Source organism: Lactuca virosa, chromosome 9 (assembly GCF_052849685.1).
Source record: "Lactuca virosa cultivar CGN04683 chromosome 9, Lactuca_virosa_CGN04683_v6, whole genome shotgun sequence".
In the NCBI taxonomy this organism is placed as follows: domain Eukaryota; kingdom Viridiplantae; phylum Streptophyta; class Magnoliopsida; order Asterales; family Asteraceae; genus Lactuca; species Lactuca virosa.
Genome location: NC_136434.1, coordinates 157,063,982 through 157,072,738, shown reverse-complemented (window position 1 = coordinate 157,072,738; position 8,757 = coordinate 157,063,982).

Here is an 8,757-nt window from a genome sequence, read left to right as displayed (position 1 = left end):
TCCATTTGGGTTGCATGGAATCATGCATTTGGATAGACTATAATGAGAGAAATAACACTTAAGGTTGGTTAATATATTATAAGTTCGAATATATTAATAAGGTTATTTAATTAGTATTGATCAAGAATTAATTTGGAATTAATTAAGTGATCAAAAGGAGACTAATTAAATATATGGGTTGATTGTGTAAATCATTCATTCTTATATATGTGGGCTTGTGATCCAAGATTCCTTATGTTGGACTAAGTCCATGGGGTGACCCATGGATACTCCATGGAGGTTAAAATCCATGGAGCATAAGGAATGGGTAAAGTTATGAGTTACATGGTGTAACCCTAATAGCCACCATATAAAAGAATCCTATGGCTCAAGAAATCGTGCACTAATGTGTGAGTGTGAGGGCTAGACGATTTCAAGGAGTGTTCAAGTTTCTCTCAAGTTATTCCAAGTGTATTTGGTGTTGTGTGAACCATTTGAGGTGTCACACTTGGGGCACTAGGCACTCAAGCTTCATGAAGACATTCTACATCAAAGAGGTATGTATTCTATCTTGTTATATTTATTATTTTGTATGCTAGATTAGGATAATACCTTGGATGTTCATAATTGTATGTATAATAGAGAAAACATAGATCCAAGGTATTTAGGGTTGCATGTACACTTAGGAGTGTTAGAATGCTCATAACCCAACAGTGGTATCAGAGCCTAGGCTTGTTTTCTTGTTATACTTGCAAAAGTAGCTGAAAAATCGAGTTGGATGCATATATTCGATTGTTTTGGCTGGAATTGGACTAGGAACATTACCCTAAGATGTTTTTGGACTTATAAACTTGTTTTTGATGTGGTAATGTTCATGCTAATCCAATTTCTAAGATAATTGTCATAATTTCAAGATTTGTATTAGTTTGTATGTTCATGCTAATTTCTTGAAGATTGATGATTTGAATTATCTTGTTCTTATGAGGTTCTTAGATTAATAGAAAAGTTGTGTGAAATAGTTGTTTTCAATTCATTTTAATCTAAGAGTTGATTCCAAAGTGTGTTTTTGTAACTTGTCCTCAAGTTATATGAAAAGTCACATTTAAGAATCATAAAACTCATAAAAGTTGGCAAAGGTTACAAAATGAAGAGTCTAGTTCTAATTAAATGGTTTTATGACTCCATAACTTGTCCTCAAGTTATGGAGGTTCAAGAGTCTCTTCATTAAATTAAAAAAAAAGTGTAACCTTAATTAGTTCCATAAGTTACAATAAAAAAAAGTTATTTATTTATTTTTTTTTTATTAATTAGTTTAAAGTCTTCCGTAACTTGTCCTCAAGTTATGGAACTTGAAGAGTTTTTTTTTTAATTAAAACTACTTTAAACTCATAAGTTATGGAATTAATTAGTTTTGAATAGTTTCAAAATTTGCCCTCAAGTTTTGGAATTTGAAAAGTTTTCACTTATGAATACTTTAATTCCAAGTTAGCCCTTAGAATTTTAAAAGTTAAAATGCAACCCTTATACTTTATAATATTATAAGTTAATAATATTTATATATATATGTACAAGAGTAAAGTCAGTCTTACCATTAGTAGGCCTCATTCACGAAGCCGGTCTATAAGGGGGGTATAAGGTTACTGCCTATAAAATGGCAGCTTAATGGGTGTCCACTCTCACCCACCGCTTCCTTGACTGGTGGAGGGTCGTTAGCCGAACGGGTAGGACAAGGACTATAATTCTCCTTAAGTGACTAAACTCTTATTAATACCCAATCTTAGTTACTTAGGAAAATGTGAATTTGGTGCTAACCCATGAAATTAAACTTTGCACTTTGCTTAAGTCGTTAGTGGAGCGTGTGTGGTTAACCGACACACTAACCTGGACTTAACAAGGTAGGCAAAGGGTAACTTAATATTTATCATAGTATCGGTGGAGCGTATGTGGTTAACCGACACACTGATTAAGGGGTAAATATTAAGGGTACCAAGTATATTTGCATGCTTATTCACACCTTGTTTTGTGATCCTCGGCATCCCAGTCACAAAACCTGAAGGGCACACTCGAGATTGAAACATGCCTTTGAACAGTTCAATGAATCTCAAAGATCTAGGACTTTCAAATCCAATTAAAACCTAATAAATTATTTCGTTTTTCATGGTGGAAATTGGTGAATCGTCATTCACCTACCTTCAAATATTTTATAGCTTGGATTACGGCATCCCTCTTCTAAGTTATAAAATAGTTTGTTGGGTCCTAGCCTTAATATTTCATATTGGGTGTCATATTAAGGACTTTAAATCAACTATCTTGAATATCTCCCAAAAAGATGTCTGGTCTAGACATTTATGATCTTCCCAAATCTCTTGAAACAAGCTTTCCTAAATGAAGATGATGTCCCATGGATATCATACATCTTTCACCTCCTCCAATTATTCTCCCTAACCCACAAGTTCCTAAAAAGTTTAAGGTCACTCAAGCCCTATTGGCAAGGCAAGGTCTAGGTGTGATCACATCTTGGAGATGTAGTCACATATTGACAAGCCGGGAGAGTTGGGTGTCAAAGTCTTGAGAAAGTTGGTGGCTCAACTACTTTCTAAGTCACATAGTGAGTTCTTTTAGGAATCCTATGAAACAGACTAAGACAAGACCCTTAATGATCTTATCTATTTGCTAAGATCAACTTCCTAAAACGTTATGGACATTGACAATGATGACATTAGATATCCAGTAAAGCTCTCTCTTCCCAATGGAAAGGGATCGGCCATAGTCAACTCGGTTGACCCAATGGTAAAGAGAGAGGAGAAGTCTGAGATAGTCCCATTATCAAGGGTCCATAGGTAACTATTGCCAAAGGAAGGGGCATTGGTTACGAAGCTGCCAAATTTACCTAAGGATGTTAAAGTCAATAAGTTTGGCTCTACTTCAGGTAAAGTCCATTGTCTAACTCTATTAAGTACATGCTGATTCTGATCGCGAAGATGGATTTCAATCGCATGGTTCGGTGATCAGAATTTTGGGCTATTACTTAAGAGTTATGATATTTATATTGCTTAGGAATAGATAATAACAAGGTTTTCATATGGATTGTAAGGATAAGTTTTTCCGCAAAGTTTTAAAATAAAAGAAAAAGGTTTTGATTTTATATATTTTAAGTATCCTTACAATGACATTTATGAAAAGTTGTTGCTTATAAGATTCCATTGATAGCAATATTGGAAAAATGGATTTGATTCTTTCGGTTGTGGTAGTGTCTAATATTACCAAATAAGGAAAGATTCTCATCACCCAAGGTTCAATTGGACCGAAACTTGGAATCATGCAAGTTGTATAGTATGATGAATGAGAACTTTCAGCTTGGAAAATTAAGACTAATTCCTCATGTGAATAAGGAAAGCACTAAGGGATCGAGTACACATTCTTGTGCACTGGTCAAGTCCACCACAAAAGATCAAGAAGACTATTCGTCATGATTTACTTAAGTTCAGTAAATATGGTTATACTTATAAGTTTAAGTATAAGTCTGTAGCATTGGAGAAGTTTCAATGTGAGACAAAACGAATAAGAAGAATCAAAGTATGGCAGAAAGATAAAAGTTTCTCAAATCTGAAAAGATGGGAGAGTACTTTAGTATCATGTTTATGATCATCTTAATGATTAAGATACCATATCACAATTGGTCCTCTAAAGTCATCTTAGTGCATTCTTATGACTAAGAAGAGGAGTCATGAATTGTTGAAATGGTTAAATCAAAAAGATGACTCATACTTCCTTCCAAAATAATTCTTAGAGTCATACTCCAAGATTGTAACTTGAGTGACATATCTTAAAGAGGGTTTGTTAACACTAGTCAAATGTAAGAGTAAAAGGTTATCTACTCTTGTACATTTGAAATTGGTAAGTTGTGATGTTTTGGATAAAACAGAGACCAACTTAGGCCAATTGTGTAAAGTGTTAGTCTTGATAAAGAATCCGCACTATCTCTTGAATATTTGACAAGGAAGTCTTATATGTCAAAAGGACAGTGGGAGTCTTAAAGCTCTTGAAAGTTTCAAGACTTAATCAAGAATAAAACCTAAAGTCCTTCACTAGCACACGACTTGAGGTTTATAACCTATCGTGTTGAAATTTTTGTGCCTATTCAAGTTGTCTTTGCATAAGAGTTCTGAGAGTTCTCAATTGGTTGCACAACTACTTGGAAGCAATGGCAGGCACCTGAGCTGCCAAATGGCAAGAATTTAAGATTGCACAAGTTTAATCAATATGAGTTTGGATTTGTCACTAACCTTGTCTTGTGATTATGGTTTTGACAAATTCACATGGATAAGAACACATACACTATTAAATCTAAGTGTCATAAGGTTTCTCTCCGATTCATGAAAATGATGGTGAGGAAACACTTTCACTAAGTAGATTTTAGCTAGATAGCAATTGTGATATTTGCATTCTCAAAGTCGTTAGTGGAGCGTGTGTGGTTTACCGGCACACTAACATGGACTTGTGAGAAGTGGCAAAGGTCTAAACAATTGAGACTATGATTACGGCATCCCTTTTCATAGTTCTAAAATTGTTTAGACACACATGTGAGGTATCTAAGAGAGGTGTATGATTTTGATAAAGTTTTATCAAAACAATCTAGTATCAGAAATCTGAACTTTGGTAAGAAAGTCAGCTGATTTCTGAGTACATGTCAAAGCTAGTGGGAGCATAAGTGTTATGCTAATAATCATCATGTTAGTGGGAGCATGATAATTATGACAAAGGTTGCAAGTTAGCAATGTTAATTATAGAAAACAAAAGTTTCAATTCGTGAGGTTGCAGAGGTTGAAAAAGTTGTTTTGCTATAATTAAGGGAGAGGAAATTATACTTCATTTCAATTCTAAAAGCTTAGATTGAGATTTTAATCGTATTTAATCAAGGATATATATATGAATTTTATGTTGGAATGGCTCAACATAAGGAAATTCTATATATGGGTCCATTATTTGCGTTCTAAAATTCGATTATGATTACGGCATCCCTTTTCATAATCTGAATTTTGAGAACTTGGCAAATTGAAATGGAAATATTATAGCAAAAGACTGGTTTAGTCTTTATGTGAGACATCATGAATCGTGTCCCATATGCTTCAGATATAGGATCGATTACATGTGCTATATTCATCCTTTCTAAAATTTTCCAAATGCCTGGGGCATTATGAAGGGAAAAGGTCTAGAATTGGATATGACTAAAATGATTAAGCAATTGTCGAGGACAATCTAAGGTTTACCAAAGATTGGTTGCTCAAGGACAGTTGGAAGTATAATGTTAATTCTGGAAGGACCATATTGACATAATCTGTAAGGAGGCAACTCTTGTTCAGAAATGATAGTCAAAATGGAATATGGAAATGTTTCAAAGTTAGAAATTATTCAATCTGTGTAAGATTAGGAAACTTAATGAAAGAAGGATGTTTCCAAGGAGCTGATCTCCTTTGGAATGCTGTGTAATGATTGTTGTCAAGTCTTTCTGACTTTGTGCATAATCATTAAGAGGATCAATGCATATAAGTTTAGAATCTAACAGATTTCAGTAAATGGTATGAATTTGGAATTCTTGCATTTGCAGTAAGGATTTGGGACTGTGAAAAGAGGATCATTGGAGTGATGTTCAATTGATCTATTTTACAAAGTAAAGATCATAGACAAACATAGTATGCATACTTGGTGTATGGCATAACTAGTGTTTAGAAAACATAGTGTACATGCTTGGAGCATGGGACAACTATTGTTTTAAATTCAAGTATAAAGTTGATAAAACCAAAACAATGAATAATGAGTAATCAGTATGGTGATAAATAAAAGTGTTTATTTGTATTCATAGGGTTTGATACCATATTTGATTCATTTATTCTTGTGTTTCACTTTGCATGTTTTGACTTCCAGAATAACTAAGTCGCTCTTCCTGAATGATTAAGTTATTCAAACCATCCATAGTCGGTCATATGTTGGAAGTAGATATGAATCAAGACTGTCATGGGTTGGTTTGTAGAGGTCCAAGTTGGTGGACAAAGTGGTGCTACAACACTCATGAGTGCTCATAAGTTCTGAGTATTGGATTCAACCCGCGCTTATTTGAATCACTTCATGGATTTTATCACGAGTGATCATGAGACGATAATATCTTATATTCTTCAAACCTAGAGATATGAGTTGTTACTATGAGTTGGTTATACATTGATTGCACGAAAACGCATTGGTAACTCGATGTTATAAAACGTGCCTTTGTGTATGATTCAACAAGTAGTAGAACAAGCCATATGAGTCGAAGTTTATCCATTCCTTTTACCTTCGGGATAAAAGCGATATCTGTGGGCCCCTCGATGATTTAAAGATGATACATGTGAGTGCTTGGCCAAGCCAGGACTGATTTGATTTGTTCAATCAGTCAGTCATCATGAATCAGAAATCGGGAAACAACAAATGGACAGAGAGAATGATTGATAATCCATGTCTCAGTCCATATGATATCTAGAATGGAGGAATATATGATCCCTTATCTAATGGACACGTCATTGACAAAGGTCAGAGTTCATCGACAAGGTCAGCGTTCGACAGAGGCTTTTGAGAGCTACGATTGTTGATCGGTTCCTGAAGTCATACGCAATAATAGTTTTAGACTTATCCAAGTGGGAGACTGTTGGATTAATGTCTAAGTCCATAACTATAATTGGTAAGACTTGACCCGACCCGACATGGTCCATTTGGGTTGCATGGCATCATGCATTTGGATAGACTATAATGAGAGAAATAACACTTAAGGTTGGTTAATATATTATAAGTTCGAATATATTAATAAGGTTATTTAATTAGTATTGATCAAGAATTAATTTGGAATTAATTAAGTGATCAAAAGGAGACTAATTAAATATATGGGTTGATTGTGTAAATCATTCATTCTTATATATGTGGGCTTGTGATCCAAGTTTCCTTATGTTGGACGAAGTCTATGGGGTGACCTATGGATACTCCATGGAGGTTAAAATCCATGGAGCATAAGGAATGGGTAAAGTTATGAGTTACATGGTGTAACCCTAATGGCCACCATATAAAAGAATCCCATGGCTCAAGAAATCGTGCACTAATGTATGAGTGTAAGGGCTAGACGATTTCAAGGAGTGTTCAAGTTTCTCTCAAGTTATTCCAAGTGTATTTGGTGTTGTGTGAACCATTTGAGGTGTCACACTTGGGGCACTAGGCACTCAAGCTTCATGAAGACATTCTACATCAAAGAGGTATGTATTCTATCTTGTTATATTTATTATTTTGTATGCTAGATTAGGATAATACCTTGGATGTTCATAATTGTATGTATAATAGAGAAAACATAGATCCAAGGTATTTAGGGTTGCATGTACACTTAGGAGTGTTAGAATGCTCATAACCCAACACTTTCATGAGCAGACTCTAGTTGGCGAAAGCCGACAGCGTTAACACCAGCGTTGGCGTCAATCTCTACGACTCGGTCAATAGTTGCTCGACCTTGCTCGGTGTTCCGAGCAATCCTACGGACCATTATGGGTAGGACCTTGTCAGCTAAACCTCCCTCTGTGAGGTTGTAGAAGCTTCTGTCTCCATTGTAGGGTATGGGTTGACCCTGTTCCTGACTCCATCTATTCAAGTTTGTGGCCCACAGAGGTGTGGGTCCTTGAAATGCTGGACGAGGGTTCAGGTTTGGGTCTTGAGCAGCTGGGGGTAGGTTGTTGACTTCAGGCTCTGAGTCAGATTCATCAGAAAAGCCTTCATCTTCATGACCATCCAAAGGGATTGGGTGATCATCTTCCGGCTCTTCTCCAAGCCATCCATCATTGCCGTTGTTGGGATAGTACGGGTCTCCGAGAAAATGGAATCCAGCCATTATATCTACGTGAGAAAAGGGATAAGGAAATAATCAATAGACGAACTAACTAGATAATTATAAGATGATCTTTATCAGTTACTCCAACATTTGCGTAGTGCATACCAGTCATAGGTAACCTAGACAGGATAGACCTTCGAATAAGTGATCCTAACTCTAAGCCCACAACCAAACAAGGAACAGGAAGTAAAGCAAAGATCACAGATTCTAAGTCTATGATATCCTAGACACATATAACCTTAGCGTATCCACTCCGCAACTATTGACATAATTAATAAAGACCTTTAGTTCTCAGGTAAGTAATTAATAGTAACACAAAATACTCCTATAGTATTTTAAGTTTATGTTCTGTTCTACTATTCTTGTTGTAGAAGTGTTGGTAAGTTTTTAGACTTGTTGCAACCTCACAACCATACTTAGGTACATGCTAATCACTCCTCAGATAATGTAGTTGATCAGGCTACATCTTCCCAGGGTTGACTATATGTCTCTAAGTCTACTTGTGCTGTCCAACAATCGTAATACTTTTGTTCTGTCCTAGTGACACTGATTTTAGTATGAATGCATGTATGTATACTTGGTTAAATATTTTATTATTTAAAAGTATAATCTCCTTATCAGAGTATTTTAATCCCACTTGTGTTTATAGTTCGTATATCTTTTATGGGTTGATACACTCGATTCACTATAAACAAAGCTCTGATACCAATCTGTCACACCCCAAAACCGGAACGGTGGAAACGTTCGGGGGTGGAGGACGTCATGTACAATATCACAATAATGCAAAGTAGTAAACAAGCAACAACATCATCCATTGCATTAATAATATAATTTCATACAAGTGTGTTCTGTCAAGTTATATAGACACCAAAAATAATATA